At 41.4% G+C, this 19,208-nt stretch overlaps 1 protein-coding gene and 1 pseudogene across 3 annotated transcripts in view; one reads left to right on the forward strand and one right to left on the reverse strand.

Annotated features, from left to right (window-relative positions):
* Nucleotides 1-19,208, forward strand: part of KCNJ16 (potassium inwardly rectifying channel subfamily J member 16) — a 56,634-nt gene that overhangs the window by 13,375 nt on the left and 24,051 nt on the right. Inside the window, exon 1 of one of the 2 annotated variants that reach the window (XM_084749378.1) lies at nt 16,026-16,161. The exons of the other annotated variant lie outside the window; for it this stretch is intronic. The gene's annotated coding sequence lies outside the window, so the exon portion shown is untranslated. Of the gene's footprint in view, nt 1-16,025; nt 16,162-19,208 lie in introns of those variants that run through there. 2 annotated transcript variants of the gene reach the window in all.
* Nucleotides 4,745-5,515, reverse strand: LOC311579660 (ATP synthase subunit d, mitochondrial-like; annotated as a pseudogene). The gene has a single exon. The product of its transcript is annotated as an ATP synthase subunit d, mitochondrial-like (transcript).

The following is a 19,208-nucleotide window of genomic DNA, read 5'->3' on the forward strand; positions in this document are numbered from 1 at the left end:
GGATCATTTTGTTATTTATTTCAGTAGAACACCAAAGTGATATTTCTGACTGGAGAAGACAGTGTCCAAATTACTGGAGCATAAAACGACAGGGCTTCAGTGACTTTGGCAGTCTACAACCTGAGGGCATAAACTGTTAAGTAAGTTTAACTTGCTTAGAATGAGGGGAAATATTTAGACATAAACTAGACTTCTAACTGCAAGTAACAATTCTTTCTAATCTCTGTTTATCAAATCTATGTGTAGGTAAAGAGACGAAAGAAAGCTTCCTTCTCCAATGTTTATAGAGAACACAGAGCTCGGAATGTTTTGACTCCACACTTAAACTACACTCAAGGCAAAGGAGACTATGACAGTTCTGACATGGTCACTCTAGAAACACTGGCCCCTGTTCTCCTGTGTCTATTGCTAAATCCAGCCCTGCTGCTTTAATGGAAAAGGCCCGAGAGGGAAACTGGTAGAATCTACTTCTGTCTGGCCTCGGCTGTCTGGTTCACTGTACCCAAAGAATGTGGCTCCATCATTTGCCCGAGCATTTAGCCTTTAGACTTCACTTAGAATTTAATCACCTATTATCTTCCTGTCAAAGTATCTGTGCTGGTGAAACGGGGCAGGCGATCTGGGCAGAACCTGTTTTCTCTGCTTCTGAGCAAAGGGTACCTGGAGAAAGCTGATGGCAGCGATTTCATGACTGAATGGGGAAATTGTTCTGAGGTGGTTTTTTTCCCCCTTTAAAGAAAATTCTACAGACCTGAAAGCTCTAAGATAAGGAGAAAGTCCATCTCTGTTTATTCTCTCACAGGCCTTTGGTGACTAGGAAAATAGAACATCCTTGTTGCTTGTTGGATGGATGAAGTTGCACACAAATACTTGAGTAATTCAGGTCAACAAACCACTTAGACTTTATTTTCCCAGGTATTTCTTTTTTGCTGGCTTGAGTTCTGTCTTACAGTGCTAGTAACCAACTATACTGTGCATTGGGTATGTTCACTTAACATTTAAAAAAATTTAATCTGTCTTCATTCTTAGGATTTCATACAAAGGCAAGGAAATCTTATAGCCACCCACTGTTTTGACCCCCTTTGACTCTCTGGAACATTCCACATCTACTGTCTTTTTAAACCCTTCTCTCTCTGTGTGTCTGTGTGTCTCTGTGTCTCTGTGTCTGTCTGTCTGTCTGTCTGCCCCTCTCTCTCTCTCTCTCTCTCTCTCTCTCTCTCTCTCTCTCAGGACCTATGACACTATGTAGCTCTGGTGGGCCTAGAATGTGCTATGTTTATCACACTGACCCAAAATGTACAGAAATCCACTAGTCTCTTCCTGTCTAGTATTGGGATGAAAAACTTACTCCATAAATGGCCTCACATGTTGTTGTTGTTTCTTTTTTTTTTGAAAACCCAAGTTCAATTATTGATACCCACATGTGTGTGGCTGTGGACAACCTACTGGAACATGTGGAACTGTAAACCAAATAAACCCTTCCTCCCCTATGCTTTATTTCATTTTATTTTAAGTCAGGTTAATTTATCACAGAATTGAAACTAGAACTGGTGCTTATCCATGAATTGGAGTCAGTGACTGGATTGTCTTCATGTTGAACATCAGTCATGAGAGGCCGGATCACATCAGTCATGAGAGGCCGCATCCCAGTCAAATGAACCCATCTTAGCCTGAGGCTTGAGAGCATGGACAGAGGCCATAGTGGGTTCAGTTACAACTCTTGAGAGGACCCAGGCTCAGATCCCAGCACCCACATGGTGGCACAGAGTCTGCAACTCTAGTTCCTGGGCATCCTACCCCCTCTTTTGGCCCCTCTGAGGGCACATTATGCATGCAGTGCACATACATACATGTGTGCAAGGGAATCTTTTAGCCATCTCCTATTTTGCTCCTCTGCAACTTTTCCGATATGCCTTATTTTATTTTTATCATTTTGAGACAGTACTGTACTACATAGCTCTGGCTGGCCTGGAACGTGCAGTGCATAGCGTGCTGACCTAAAATTCACAGAGCTCCACCTTATGGATGGACAAAACACCCATAAGCACAAGATAAATGAAAAGGAAACAAATGTCAAATAAGGTCATAGTCACAAGTAAAGCCTAACTTCATAGTCAGGTAAGATGGAAACACCTTTTTTTTTTTTCAGTAGGTCTTCTGTAATCCTCATAAGTACCTGAAAGTGATTACATGTCAATAAGCCTTCTTTATTCTAGTGATAATCAAAATGGAAAGACATGGACAGAGGAAAAGTCCTAATAAAAAATGGAAATGAAGCCGGGCATGGTGGTGCACACCTTTAATCCCAGCACTCAGGAAGCAAAGGTGGGCAGATCACTGTGAGTTTGAGGCCAGCCTGGTCTACAAAGCAAGCCTAGGATAGCCAAGGCTACACAGAGAAACCTTATCTCGAGAAAACAAACAAAAAATATGGAAAAGAATAGGAACAAAGGACCAATCATATGGGGAACATGGAGATTTATCATAAATAGCTATACTATAAACAAAGAGAAAATAGTGATTTGGATGTTAATCCCGTGAGTCGGGTTTTCTTCCATCACTTCCCACACAGCTGGTAATATGAAGCTTTCCTCTATACTTCCCATCTTCAGCATGAAGAGAATCAACAACAGTAACAGTAAATTTCCCTTTGCTTAAGGCTTTGGAGAGCATCAGCGTGAGCTTCCGGGAGTGCCACACGGAGTACCTGACTCAGGCAAGTCCGTCGGCAAGGATGCACCTGGGTCCTGACTTTCCTGGAAGCAAAAGTCTAGAGTAAGGGAGTTAGCAGAGGGTAGAATACCAACAATGATTTCTGTAGGGAATAGCATCCATGTAGATTTGTCTGTAAATCAGAAGAGATTACAGAAAATGGAAGAACTTGAGCTGGTCAGTCAGTAAAACTATAGATGGTTTGTGGATAGGCCATAGACTTTGTCCTCAGAATTCCAGAGGCATTGAGCACTGTTATCCTAGATTTCTTAAGATCAGAAAGTTGGACAGGAGAGATGGCTCAGTGGGTACTGTGCTCGCTGTGAAAGAACTGAGAACCGTAGATCAGACTCCTTGAACCTGTGGAAATAACCGAATCTGTGAGCACAAATCTGCAGCCCCTGAACTGCATGGACACAGATAGGCATTCAACTCAGGGAGATGCTGACTATCCTTCCTTTCTATCCAAAAGGCGATATTAGGGCTCCGTGGAAGATCCTGTCTGAAGGAAAATAAGGAGGTAAACACAAAACACATTGCATAACCTCTGACATTCACTCATGCATATACATGCATAACACACACACACACACACACACACACACACACACACACACACACACACACACACCCTACAACCCACAGAATGGGGGAAGGATGGAAAGGGAGAAAAATTCCAAAAGGTGTAATTACAATTAAATCAATCAAGCTTCAGTATTTTGACAAATATACATATATATGTATACATATTGTGTGTTTATATTTCTTTTTTAGTTTATTTATTTATTCAGAGATGGCTCAACCATTAAGGCTAGGCTCACACTCCAAAATATTTATATTTCTAAGAAAATAAATTACCTAGAAAACAAATGAGTAATTAATTATATGTCTGACTCAAATCATCATGGAAATTTCTGAATAATTAATTATCTCCTGTTACTCATGGATGGCACATTAATACTGGTGTGGAGAGAAGCATTTTCAGGAGTGTATTTCTGTACACTCAGTGCTCCATTCATTTCGTACTGTGTTGTGCCATTCATTACCTTGAGAGGTTGAGTATACAAATGGACAATGGCCAGGCCACACTTGGCAATGCAACTCTGACCATCCATAACAAAGAGCCAAGATCCCTTTATGCTTGTCTTCTCTTTTTCACCCAGAAGACACCAGAGACAGAAAGATGATGCTCCTAAACCAAGCCCAGAGAGAGGCTCTTACTTCTGGCTAGCCCAGATCCAGCTTCCCCTGTCAGCAGCTATTGATCAGAGCACACTTGAAGAATCCTGACCCCACCCCCAACCCCACCCCCACCCCACTATAAAGCTTCTCCAAGCCTCTGCACAACTGTGCGACTGTGCATCTTTACCTGATTCTTGGGGACAGCGAGCTGTGAACAAACAACCCATGCAAGTTTTGATTTGCAGTATCTTTGTCTATTTTCCGTGTCTATTACGCTTTCTGCACAGAAATATGTAAGTGCAAGATTAGCTCTGACCAAGTAAGAAGGAATTTAGTGCCAACTGGATGTCAAAGGTGGCATAGCTAGTTTTGATAGACAGATGAATGGTTGGGATTGGTTCGCCTATGGAAGAAGACTCCCGTGGGCTGGCTGAGACCTGCGATTATTTGGTGTTCCTAGACTCAGTTGACTTTCTAGATATCTCAGCAAAAAAAAAAAAAAAAAAAAAAAAAAAAAAAAAATATATATATATATATATATATATATATATATATATATATATATATATACATACATACATACATACATACATACTTCTTTGGGGAACTACTCAGGAATAACAAGAGAGTCACCTGCAAACAATGACTTGGCTCTATTTCTATTTTAATGAACCATTTCTACTCTTTGAGAATTTCATCCAGCCTATCTTGATCATTTTCACCCTCTAGTCCTTTCCCCAACTCTACTCAGACCCACCAGTTCCTCTACTTTATGTCTTTGGTTTGGTTTTCTTTCTTTCTTTCTTTTTTTTTATTTTTATTTATTTAATTTTTTTGAGACAGGGTTTCTCTGTGTAGCCTTGCCTGTCCTAGACTCACTTTGTAGACCAGGCTGGCCTCGAACTCACAGAGGTTGGTTTGCTTCTCTGAGTGCTGGGATTACAGGTGTGTGCCAACACGCCCAGCTATATCTTTTTTATTTTTTTTCTTAGTAGGAGACTATCTAGAAGCAAATGTCCTTGCCCTCTGGCTCTTAGAATCATTGGGCCCTTTTTCTTTCATGTTCTCAGAGTTTTAGGTATGAGGTTGTGTTGTAAAAGTACATTTTTTTCTATGTAAATGTTCTATTTCAATGGAGGTGGTGCTTCCTCCTGGCCTCCTTCACAGGTTCTCAATGGGCTGGTGGGGCCAGTATGGGTAGTTCTTAATTGTTTAGCTTGGTTACTGGGAAGGCTACACTCAAGTCATTAACGGCCATCTGGTCAAAGGGAATTATGTTCTTCATTTTCTCCAGCTGCTTCTCATATTCCTGGATCCTGACCTAGGATCCAGACTGGAACTCAGCACAGTTCTTAATATCCTCCTTTGCCTTCTTGTTCACCAGGGCTGTGTATTTATTCTCAGGCACAGGGATCTTCAGGGCATTTTTCTTCTTTTCAAAATCATCCACCAAACTCTCCTTGGCCGCATTGGCCTTGTTGTAAGCCCAGTCAATCGCTGGTGGTTTCTCAGACAGATTAGCCAACCTGCTGTGGAGAGCCTTATTGCAGGACTTGAAGGAGTTTGCAATTGTCTTTCGGTTTCAGGGTATGAGCTCCCCAAGAGCTACCCAATCAATGGTTTTTTATGACATATAAGTACCTCGTGCTAACCAATTGCGCCACTGGAGCTCCTGGTTTTTAGAGCAAGTTTACGCCCAGCCAACTTGGGATCAGTTGTGATTTTCTGTAATGATCTCCATTGCTGAAAAGAGAAGTTTCTCTGCTGGTGGGTGTGGTGGGTGAAGAGGACTACATTTATATGTGAGCACAATAAAATATATTTAGCATGCAATTAGAGATTACCCTGGTTTGGGAATAATACAGTATTATCTAGGTTTCATGCCCTTGCAAGTTTATGGATGAAGTTTATGGTTCCAGGCTATGAACTCCTTCCTATTGAGTGAGTCTAAAGTCTAATTAGATGGCATTTGGCTACCTCCAGGATGCACATGCCGCTATTGCACTTTTTAGAATCTCACCATAATGGTCCATGTTGTGACTCGTAGATGATACAGCTAGGTATGTTTATTGATTTATTCTCCCAAGTCCTGTGTTTGAAGTGTGTGGTGTCTTTAGCGGTATGCCTTACCTCCTATATGAAAGGCACAAGGACAATCATCTATTTTATTTTGGGGGTGGTGGTTCCCTTAGATACCCCTTACCTAAACTCTAAAAGAGTCTTGTTCTATTTCTTTAAGAAAGTCTGTTGTTTTTATTATTATTATTATTATTATTATTATTATTATTATTATTTATTATTATTATTATTATTATTATTATTATTATTATTATTATTATCCGAGAATTATGTATATGGAATCTACTGGATGACTCCAATTCAATTTCAGCCAATAAGATTTGTTCATTGTATGACATTGAAATGGTGTATTAACATGTTGGAACCTTATGTTGCTCATGTAAAAATTGCTATAATGGCCTTGGTACTTAGTATATGAGGTGTCTTAAGAAATAACACATAATTTCTGTAAGTCAGTGTCCTAACTTCTAACATACATCACTTATCAAATAAATAATAGCTCTTTTGGTTCATATTATTGTCATTACATCAGAACCTACACTTCCACTTCCAAATGCCATATTTTTGAAATGGCTCACTCAGCATTCATACCTGCTAAAACCTGAAAATTTCCATTAACTGGTTAATGTGTCAGGTTTTATAATTATCAGCCAAGGCTGCTACGAGAAAGCCTAAGCATTGAGTAATATGTACAGTAAATATGCTGTGCTCACAACGTAGGCCAGGAAGACCCTCAACTCTCCTGGGAATTAGTCTTGGAACCAGCACAGTGTGATGTTGTCCTGTTGGGGGTTCGCTTGACTTGCGCCTTCCCTGTGGCTTCTATTGCTGGAGCAGATCACAGGTGATAATCCTGGTCACGATGTTTAGGAATGAGCTTCATGTTTGGGAACGGAGACAAACCTACATTTGGAATCCTCGATTCCAGAAGAATAGACAAGCAGAGACAACCAAAGTCAAGCATGTCCTGAAATTAAAACAAACAAACAAACAAACAAACAAACAAACTACATATTCTCTTTTGAACCCTACAGAAACTTAACACATCATCCTACACCACAAAATACCCATTTTGCAGACATGGTGCATGCACATTTGAGTTCTGAAGTAAACAGAGGGAACATTCCTGCACATTCCTGCATTTTCTACCACTGTGATTCCCCAGATACAATTAGGTATCCAATCCCTAAAGAGACATGAGCTCACCTGGGTATAGGAGGAATTGTTACTGCATTTTTTTACTCAATGACAGGTTCCCCACAAGGGGCAGCATCAGTCACCGTGCCTTTGAGTGTACGCCTCTTTTTGCTATCGGAGGCTTTTGTGCCTCGAGGTCTCTTGCAAGCACTTTAGGAACAGATGGCTTGTGGTAATATCATTGTTCTGGTCACAAAGGCTGTTTTATGGTCAGTCCGTAAACTGAAAAAGAAATGAATGACCTATTAAAATTCACAAGTCTAACAGTGTTTATTTAGTCTGGTGGGCTTCCACAGAAGTGGAAGGAGAGATGGTGGTGGCGAAGCGAGCACCTGGAATCTGACTAAATGCAGACCACCTAAGGAGGGCCGTAGAACAAACTTTTCAGCGCTCCAACCTCGTCTTCTTCAAATATTTTCCATTCTATTTAAATGCATGCTTTTCTGGCCCCTATTCAGTAGCCTTCATATAAGAAAATAGTATCATGTATACATTTCATGCTGCTCAGCTTGTGAGTCAGATGGCGTTCTCTTCCTTTCAGACCTTAGACAAACCTACATTTGAAATATGAGAGTTCAGAAGCACCAAGAGTTATAGCCTACTGAAGACATGAAAAGTCTAATTCATTAAATGTTGTTGATTGTTCTCTTTTAAACCCCACTGCACTTCAAGATACCAGCTTATGCCTTGAAATGCCTGTTTTGTAGACATTTCCCAACCGAGTTCCTTGGAGTCATCTGGACCCTCATCACATCCTCTACTCTCTCTGCTCTTCCACTGCCTTTTTCTTCTGCCTCCTTTCCCTATTCTGATTGATGTGGACGCCATAGCTGACTCCCAAGCATCTCCAGAATTTATCCCCCCTTCTTTATTTTCCAGAGTTACATACTATTCTCCTTACTCATGTCTCCATCTCTTCTGTAAACAGCTTAATCACTCCCCTAGGCCCAGAATCTTCTATGTAGCTTCCATATTTTACCCATCAGGGCTGGAAAGATGAAGCAATCAGGAATTTGCCTGATGTGAAAGTATACGCACCTGAGAAGGGATCCCTGGGATCCACATAAGAAGCCAAGTGATTGGTTCTGTAATCTCAGTCCTGCTTGGAGCAAATGAAGAGATAGTTGAATTCCTGAAGCTCCCTGGACAACCAACCAGATCAACTATCTCAGAAAATGAGGTGGAAAGCAATTAAGGAAGGTACCTGATGTTGACCTCTGGCTTCAGTATACAAAAATGCACACAATCGCAGGAGTATGTGCATGCCTCACCCCCTACACACACACACACACACACACACACACACACACACACACACACACATTTTTACCATCGTGCTATTCAGATTGTCCTAGTTTCTGGATCAAAGCTTTGCATTCTCTGTGAGAAACTCCTAGCAGTTTGAAGAGATTTAACCAGTGGCTGCTCATCACATCAGCTCTCTGTGATATCTCTCCCACTAACTGAGCTAGAGATGAAACCCAACAGGCATCCTGCTGATTCATATTCAGGGCTCACACCGTTTGTCTCCCTCCCTGTCAGTATGAATAGAGGAAGGGTGTGAATTGCACCCTTGGGAAAGTGTGACTCAACAAGTAGCTACTGGAGAGTGGATACACTGGAAAGCAAAAACAAAGGCATCCACAACTTTTATTTATTTATTTTTTAGTTAATATGTTTTTTTTCATTCATTCATTTTACATCCCAATAGTTATCCCATGCCTTGTATCCTCCCATTCCACCCTCCCTCCTGCTTTGCCCCTACTCTCATCCCCTATGACTGTGACTGAGGGGGGCTTCCTCCCCCTGTATATCCTCATAGGGTATCAAGTCTCTTCTTGGTAGCTTGCTATCCTTCCCCTGAGTGCCACCAGGCCTCCCCATCCAGGGGACGTGGTCAAATATGGGGGACCAGAGTATGTGTGAAAGTCAATCCCCACTCTCCACTCATCTGTGGAGAATGTCCTGTCCATTGGCTAGATCTGGGTCGGGCTTCGATGTTTATTGCATGTATATTCCTTGGCTGGTGTCATAGTTTGAGCAGGACCCCTAGGCTCAGATCTGCCCATCATAATGTTCTTCTTGTAGGTTTCTAGGACCCTCTGGATCCTTCTATTTCCCCATTCTCCCATGCTTCTCTCACCTAAAGTCCCACAGGATGTCCTCCCCTCCATCCCACTTTCCTGATAAGTGAAGACTTTCATGGGACATGCCCTTTGTGCTAGTGTCCAGATATAAGTGAGTATATACCACTTGACTTTTTCTGCTTCTGGGTTAACTCACTCATTATGATCATTTCTAGTTGAACCCATTTGTCCACAAATTTTGGAAATTCCTTGTTTTTAATAGCTGAATAGTATTCCATAGTGTAAATGTACCACAATTTCTTTATCCATTTTTCTACTGAGGGACACCTAGGCTGTTTCCATGTTCTGGCTATTATGAATAAGGCCACTATGAACATGGTGGAGCATATGTCCTTGTTGTGTGCTGGAGCTTCTTCTGGGAATATTCCAAGGAGTGGAATAGCTGGGTCTTGAGGAAGCCCTATTCCCAGTTTTCTGAGATAGCACCAGATAGATTTCCGAAGTGTTTGCATTCCCACCAGCAATGAAGGACAGAACAGCCCAGGCCTTAAGGTCAACAATTAATAAATGGAGCCTCATGAGGCTGAGAAGCTTCTGTAAGGCAGGAGGCACTGTTAACAGAACAAAGCAACAGCCTACAGACTGGGAAAAGATCTTCACCAACTCTGCATCTGACAAAGGTCTAATATCCAAACTATATAAAGAACTCAAGAAATTAAACACCACCAAACCAAGTAACTCAATTGAGAAATGGGGCTCAGAACTCAACAAAGACTTTGCAACAGAGGAATATCAAATGGCTGAGAAACACTTAAATATTCAACGTCGTTAGTCATCAGAGAAATGCAAATAAAAAATGACTCTGAGATTCCATCTTACATCCATCAGAATGGATCCATCAAAAACCTCAAGTGACACCACATGCTGAAGAGAATGTGGAGAAAAAAGCATCCACAACTTTTAGAGTCAAGGAGCCTAATACTCCAGAGTGGCAAAGACTGGGCATAAAAACATAAGGAGATGTTTAAGTTCAATGTGTATGGATTTTCCATAAGTCATGAAAAGAGCTTGAGCATTAATTGACCTTTATGAAAATACGTTAAGACATTAAAAGCCATCATGATGTGTGTGTGTGTGTTATCACTCATTATAATACAAGTTTCTTACAAGTACATCCAATTCTTGTTAAAAGTTATTTCTTTTCCCTTCCCCTATCTCTCCCCCTCCCCCATGAAATCCCTTTTCATTACATCTGAATGCCACATGACACTCTGCAGCCCCATAACATGTCTTTGTGGATACCCCTCTTACCTCTCATTAGGACTCCAGTGGCTGGGGATTCCAGGAGTGTGCTCCTGTGTCCAGCTTTCATTTTCCTTTAACAGGCACCCCCAAGAGCTCATCAACGCAAACTAAAGCCTCAGCTCACAAGACCCAATGGTTCAGATCTCATACCAGCTCTTGCCCGATCCTGAGCTCTCGCATTTTAAACTTAAAAATCAGCCGTGATTGGAATATATACAACACAGAAATTGAAAAATGATTTGTGACTGGCCATGACTCAAACCTTTACACCGCAGTAATTGGAAACTTTATAAATCAGGCCTTTTGGTTTTCCGTAAGAGAGTCAGTTGTTAAAACATATGAGAATAAGCCTCGAGTCGTAGCTCAGTGGTAGAACATTTGCTTGGCGTGGCCAAAGCCTTGAATTCTGTTGTCAGTACTACGTGGCCCTAGCCAAAGCCTGTGAATAAATAAACCATCTAACCATCAGGTCTCCTTGGTACCCATTTCTTTAATGAGTTGGGACTATAACATTTATTCCATATGATAACAATAAAGGATTAAATGATTACTATGGATACTGGAAATAATGAAAGACTTTGTGTATTCTTTTTCTGGAAGAAGTGAAGACTGTGTTAGAAGGTAAGCTATGATTACAAGAGTCCCATCTTTCTCAGCTGAAAAGCTGGCTATTGGATGTTTTGCAGCAATCTGGGGAACCCTGAATACAGGAGAGTCTGTGAAGGCTATCAGAAGGCCCATTTTTATCTGCGTCTAAGGAAGGGCTTCCTCTTTAATTGTGTAGAATCATCAGAAAGCAAGAACAGAACATGTGGGTACCACTGAGATCCTGGCCTATGAAAACCATCAAATCAGACACTGAGAGGCATTTGGAAAAGGCATTATAGAGGGGACTCAGCTGATAAATTCTTATCCTACTATTCTCGTGATTCATATGAAATTTTGTGTGTGGTTGGCAGTGAGGAATACCAATCAGCTGTTTAAAAAAAAAAAAAGGATTCAGTTTCATAAATAAAGATCCACCCAGAAGTGCGTGGGGGCACCTCGGTGTTTGGTTCTAAAATTAAATGTTGTCTCTCATCAGAGAGGAAGTAAACATCTTACCAGTGTCCTACGCAGATTTCACAGGCCAACATCTATCAGAAGAACTTCACTTCAGGCGAGCCTGGCCGAGGGAAAGGAAACACATCGGGGAAGTGCAAAGCACAGAAGGCTCTCAAGCAGTGGGAAAGACATTGTGGGGTGTGTGTGTGTGTGTGCCCTGTTTACTGATGAGAACGTTAAACACTTCCTCCTCCACATCCTAGGGTAGTCCAGCAGCCAGAATAACAGGAAGTTCTCAGGCCAGCAAAACATGGCACCTGTGCAGTTTGCTTTAGTCAGTCTGAAGGGGCCACTTCAGCAGCGGCTAAGACTGCAGGGAACAGGAACAGCTTACGCATTTTCACTGGATATTGAAAATCAGGCTAAAGTTAAAAGTTCTGCTATTGTCCGTATGTACATGGTACTGTGCAGAGCTGGACAGGGTTGTGTTTTTGTCATACTCAGATTTCTTTAATGGGCTGGATATTGGGAGTATGGCTATGTTCCAGTGAGTATATGGACAACACAAATTGGACTTTGTGGGGTTTTTTTTTTTTACCTTTCTTTCTTTTTCTTCTTCTTTCCTTGGAGGATGGGTGTCAGAAGTGTAAGGGAGCAGACATGGGAGCACAGGGAAATGAGTGTGATCAGGCAGCATGATATGACATTCCCAAATAATCAATGAAAATAGTATGTCGGGGGGAAAAAAGTGCCAAAACATAGGACTGAGGTATAAGTCAGTTGGTGGAATTCATGCTCTGACTAAAGCCACGGGTTCTATCTCCAGGATGGCATAAACGCAGAGTGGTGATGGTGGTGGTGGTGCCGTGTTTCTGTCTTTCCAGCACCAGGGATGTGGAGGCAGCAAGATTAGAAGTTTAAGATAATTTAAGGCTCCATTGCAAGTTTGAGTCCAGTCTGCTATGCATGAGACGCTATCTCAAAGGAAATGAAAATTACTTTAAAAAATAGAATTACTGTATACAAATTATGTAGTTTTTACAGCTTCACCCGAAGTATAATTGGCAGTATTTCCAAGATCAATGTGTTTCCTTTGCATAACTTTAATTATACCTGATGCTTTTCTGTCCATTCCTTCTGTGGTGTAAGCTTTTTTTTTTTTTTAGCTTTCCCCATTTCCTGTCAATCTTTACACTATAGAAAAAAAATAATCCCACTCACTCACCACCCTCCTGTTGGTATCCTTTCTTTATAATCTTCCAATTAGAAACATTTCACGATGATTCTGACAGCTTTTACTTTGTCTGATATTGTTTTAACTCTTTTGAAAATATTAATTCATTTACTTCTTCTAAGAACTATATGAAGCAGGTCTTGGGGATTACACACATACACACACACACACATATGCACACACAGGCACATATATATCTTGATGTTTTGATGTTCAAATTATATATGTATATATAATTAGTTTAGCATGATAAGCAAATTAAGTCTACATATTTTAAGTCCCTTTAAAAAATCTTTCAATTATAAAGAAATCAGACCACTCTCGCAGTAAATAATTTCAATTATAGACCTTTTTAATGCTCTATTTATGCAGATAGTTATTCTGGCCTTTGAGAAATAAGCATTAAGCACTGACTCTATGCTCATCCATATTTTAAATGAGCATATGATTTAGTACAAGATTATAATTAATTTGCACACCAATAACCATATTATCTTAATGATAATGAAAATTTTGGGATTTATATTTCATATTTTATTTTATTTTTACATATTTAACAAGAATCATTACTTAAGAAATAAGAACAATATTTTTATAGGAGATAGAAGATAAAGAAAATATAGTAAATGAGATTATTTACTTTTTGGTTAGGAACATCAGACTCACTAGGAGAATGCAATGGCGGCTCTAATATAAGCATTGTATTCATTCCCTGTAATTTTGCAATGAAACCATGGAAGTAAAACAACACCTTCATATTAACCAAAAGACTTGGTTTTTAAAATAAATGATACATGAGTCGGGACAGCTACTTAATTAAGAAAATTAACCAATGGAGAGTTTTTTCGGTGACTAGTCATCCCCATTTTCATAGCCTGGGAGGCTCCACCCCTCCCCAAGAAGCCATTGGCCATTAATGTGTAGCTGGGAGAGAGTGGAATTCTTCAGAGGTGGCATCACTGGGTGCTCACCCATGCCACAGTATACAACTCTACACCATACTCAGGCCAACAATGTCAGTTAAAGCCAGTGGGACGGACACACACACACACACACACACACACACACACACACACACACACACACACGAGGTAAGTAAGTAGGAGGGTTGACGGGAAGAAGGAGGGTTTCAGCAGCTGTGAGGGTTTCATAGAGGATGTACATATTCAAACTAACTGACGTGAAAGCACTAAGGAATTCATTTGTTGCTGTTAACTTAGTGGTATGGCCTAAGAAATGCTTATTGTTAGGCCTATAATCATTTACCCACTTTTACAATCAATAACGACACAAACACCTGATGTATTTTAGAACAGCCTTGTTCACCTGGGGCTCGGGCAGATATTACCTCCTAAGCTACCTTTCCATTACCTCCCGGCCTCCAGCCCACGCCATCTGCTTCTAAGCATTTCTACCGGGGCTACCTCCCATCCATAATCCCCAACTACTTGCTAAGTTTGTTCATTTGGGCCGTTTCTTTTTATGTGGAACTTCAGAGTTCCTCCTCTGGGCCCACGTGGCTCTTTTCTATCCCATGGTGATTTTCCTCCCTTTTTCCTCCTCTGGCCCCTGGCTGCTTCTTCCTCCCAAGACCCTTCTCTCCTCAAGCCTGAGAACCTTAGCCATGCCTACCTTCCTCTGATCCTTCCCGGGTATTGGCTTTCTTCATTAGTCAAACAGGGAGGCAAGGTTAAACACCAATACTTGGGGCATATGAGAGTCTGTGGTAAGAATCTCTGGGGGCAAGCAATTAACAAATACAAAGCACCCGACCATACTCCAACATCAATTGAAGAAAGACAAACAAATCTCTCTTTCCCAGGATATCAAGTTGCTCTTCCTCACCCACGTGCCATTCCGCGCATCCCTCTGTCCCATTCCATCCAATCCCAGAGCCCTGGGAGAACCTGATGCCTCCTCTCTCTAATACCCTCTCACTGTTCTAAGTGCTTCGCCTTCAAAATTGTGACTTGTTTTCATCAAGGTCACCAGTGCCACTCCCCTGTCAAATGCCACTTCTCAATACTGAGGCGTCTCGAGCTACCTTCCGTGTCTGACGAGGGTGGCATTCCCTAGCCCCGGGGCCAAACTTTCATGGTGTCCTGTAGCTTACGTGTTTACTCTACATGGAACGATTCTCTTCAGTTTCCTTTTGTGAATCCCCTTCCTTTCCAGCCTCAGATTGGCTTTCATCCTTGGCCTTGGTCATGGAATTCTCTCTTCTAACTGTTCTGGCTTCTCGTGTGGTCTCTTCCATGACCCATGACTTCAAATGCCGAACACGTAACAGTAACTTCTAGTCTTACTCCTCTGAACTCTAGACCACTGTGTTATCTCCAGGGCATGTCCATTTGGTTGGACAGCATATTCAGTCTACCCCTGCTAGAATTCCACCGCTGAGTCTCACGTGTCGAAATTCCTCTTCCCAGTTCTCCGTGAATTGACCAGCATTCACTTGTTTTTTTTTTTTTAAGTCAGCATTTTCATGATTAGTTGTTCAAAATAAAGATAAGGCCTCATGGTGAATGAAAACGAGATGAGTAAGTGACTCATTCTTTCTCTCACTCCCAAAGTAAAGAAAACAAAAGAAAACAACCACGGATGAGAGCACCTTCTTGGACAACACGCAGTGCCCTTGGAATTAATACCAAGGTTGCTGATAATTTTTTCTAGGGTCACCTACTACCTTTGAGCCCACGTGAAATGATGTTGGGCAAGACACTTGTTTGCCTTTGGTATAGGGTTACAATCATCAGGCAGGGTGTATGTTTCCACAGAAAACTCCAGAGAGCCCGCACATTAAAAAAAACAAAACAAAACACCAGACTGGGATGAAGTTGTGCTAGCTCTGGGATGTCAGGCGGGAGAAGCCAGCCTTCAGAGTCAATGTGATGTTCAGGGGGCAGCATGTGGCCACTCAGTAATTTGAGAGATTCTTGTGACTTACCAGGCTCCTAGAGCTGCGATCAAAAGACTGAGTTGTAAGTGAGTCCAGAGAAAGGATATTTCTCCCGGCTTCTTGTTTTCTGTCAGCCCCTGTTGGCAAGCATCTCTCCCATGAGTAGGCATGGGAACCAGCTAAAGAAAGTGTTGATTCACTCGAGTAACGCTGAGAACTCTGGCTTTTGTCTATGCTGAATGTGTCCGGAAAGGCAAAAAAGGGCGAGATTCTGCTGTGGGGTTTTCTCATCTCCATGGTGGTGGGTGCTGCCGGCTTCGGAGGGTGAGCTAGAAGAAAAACAGAGAAGAGAGCGCACGAGATGTGTCTGCTGTAGTCAGGTTGAAGGTGAAAAGGCCACAGGGTTTGGATCTGCAGCTAAGGTAAGAGCTTGCTGCCATGCACAAACGGACCGAAGCCTGGGTTGCTTGCTTGCTTGCTCATCTGTTTCTGTAAGCTCATTCTTTCCGTGTGCGGGCCTTTGTTGGGTGGGCACCTGCATCTGCCATGGCTACGAAGTCATGCTTTACCACCACAAGGTCTATGGCTGGAGATTCCGTGTCCCTTTCCCACCAGCTCTAGGGAGTGCTGAACCAAACAGACTGAGAATGCAGGTGCCATTTATAGATTTCTTACGGGACGTGACATTCAGAGGAAGAGACTAAAAGGGGAGTGAATATTATTATTGTTTACTGACATGGCTGGTGTTGGAAGAAGTGAATCTTTAATTTCCTGTGCAAACAGGCATTCATAAAACAAAGCTATGCTGTATCCCTGTATCACCCGTTTATCGCCTCCAAGTGACAACAAAGGGACAGGAAGGACTTGAAATTGTGAGGAGATGCATCCTGCCTCTGCACTAATTTTGCCATAATTATATCTCCAAAACTAAAAAATAAGGGCACAAATTATTACTAAAGTGCATTGTAAAAAGTAGCTACTAAAAGGTCTATGGTAAGCAATAACACTCCAACTCCCAAGCACTGGAATATGTTTTAGGGATACGAACATCACCAGGCGTTCTAAAATGTAATGTTTTTCTTCCATTAATTATTTTATTTCAATTGTTATATCTGAGTGTTGTTATGGAATGAATAGCACTTGGTTTGACTGAAAATCCTAAGGCTATGTGTAGGTGCAGGATCATAGACTGGGCCAGAGGTGTCTTTGAGAGAACACTAATCTTAGCCTGTCAAAAGTTTCCTTTCCTTCTTTGTTTCCTGTGAGTCATCGAGTCACCCTGAGGACCCAGAGGAAACAGAGGCTGTGTCTGCAGAGGTTATGGAAGCTCAGCATCCAGTCAGCACTGGCTGCTTATCAGCAATGTGACCTTCCCAAGTTTTTCAGCTACTCACCAACTCCTTCAGAAAAGCCTTTAAGAGTATCTGTTCTTAGACGGTACATAATCTCTGTTGATATGGTACCTGGCACGTAGGGACCATGAGCTGCACAGAGGTAATTATTATTAGATACAGTTTTGAGGGAAGAGAAATTCTAGTATAGAAAGTCACTTGATTGTAATAGCTAAAGCCAGAGTAATACTCCAACAAATGGCTCAGATCCAAAGAACACACACCTCATTTTGTATTTGAAGAAAATATCAGCTAATAGTAGTTTTGTAATGACGAAGGTAGAATAGAAAAAAGGTGGTTCTAATATATTGCTAATATGTTGCTGCCATGTATTTTGTTCTTGTATAGCTGTATTCCACCCCTGGGCCTCACTCTGCCGATGAGCCCAGTCTCTGTGGCTAGTGATGCAGCTGAGGTCAGAGATGGTATGTTGAGATGGTCTGGCATGAGGAAGAAACAGGGTCAGGTGGACTTACGGCCAGGCACACTCTCTTCTGTGGAGTGACATTATAAAGGTTAACCATTGTATATGTGAATCTTTTAAGTTGGGATACATCAAAGCATCCACTATTGAATGAATCTGTCACAGTGGCTTCATCTATGCTTGTCATAGGGTTGTTCCAGGTCAGCTCATGTTTGACCCAAGCGCTTGTTTGGCTTAGTATACAATTTATAAAGACTGACAGGACCCCTGTCATTCCACAAGGCTATTGGATTTAGTTTCTGTAATTACCTATTTCAAGGGGTAAAATAAATAGCCTGGGTTACACAAAGTCAGTGATTGTGATGAGATTCTAATGAGAATACATCTGTCCATTCCAATCAGCTCTGAATAACTGAAGTAAAGGCAACATTGGATTTGAGAAGTGATGTGGCTGGTGTGTCCGATGACAAGAGCAAGAAATATCCCTCATAAGGCACAGATATATAAAAACAAAATTTTGCTTATTTGATCCCCTAGCCTCGTAAGGGACCGGGGATATCTGGAGTTCACAAGCCACTGGCCCAGAATCATATGTGGCTCTTGAGCATTTCCTATGGCATTATGCTTGTTTTGTCCTGTTTTGGGACAGAGGCTCTTTATACAGTCACAGCTGAACCAGAACCCATGAGGTAGACCATATTGACCGTGAATTGCCAGCAATCCTTCTGCCTCCATTTCCCAAGTCCGGCTATATAGTATGTGCTACCATGTATAGCTTCCTAAGTTTTCCTTAGTGGTTGCTCAGAAAAATCTGTAGTTGCATGTAAACTGTTTCTCTTCCTATTGTTGATTTGTTTTTAAGGTTTGAGCTACAGGCAGATCACAAAATAAAAATGAAAACAAGGAAAGTAAACCATAAAAGTCAACACGGATCAAAAGCAAACATAGCAGACATGAAAGGGAACTTCCTGCTGCTAGGACAGCAAAGCTCATAATTCTCCCTTTAAGTCAGAAGATTCAAGTACCTGGATCCTAACGAGATGATGGAATCTTTGTGTCAAAGATTTTTTAATCCTTTCGGACACCTAATCACCGTTGTTCATCTCCTAATACTGGAATAGATAGTGTGTGCTTGTTAACGAAGACTTTTAGCATCTTACTGTTAAAAGAGAACTTCAGAGTTATCTACCCCAAGCCCTTAACAAATGCAGGAAATTCCCTCACAAATCCTTTGATTACACAAATTTCAAACAAATAGTCCCAGCATGGTGTCTATTGTTAAAAACACTAGTAGCAAAACATTCTTGTTGATATGGGTATTAAATCTGGAACCCTATAAATAGAGTAGGCAGTTCTTAGTCAGACAAGTATTAGAAAACAGGGCCCCTGTGTCTATTGCATAAACATATGGATTTTCCATTTCTACATGCAAGGTGCCAGCTACTTGGAGCAGAGTTGTGTTTTAATTATCTTAGAAAATCTAGATCACCAAATACAGAGCAAAACTTGTCTCATGATTTTTTTTCCCAAGAAAGCATAAGGAAAGGACTAATGTGCCTCCATAGATCACCCACAGACCAAAGAGAGATTTCCCTTCAAGTCTAGAACAGTGTGTGAGTTTTCATTAACTACTTAGAGGGACAAGGGCAGCTGT

The sequence above is a fragment of the Acomys minous genome (assembly GCF_964271855.1).
Source record: "Acomys minous genome assembly, chromosome: 12".
NCBI classification, from domain to species: domain Eukaryota; kingdom Metazoa; phylum Chordata; class Mammalia; order Rodentia; family Muridae; genus Acomys; species Acomys minous.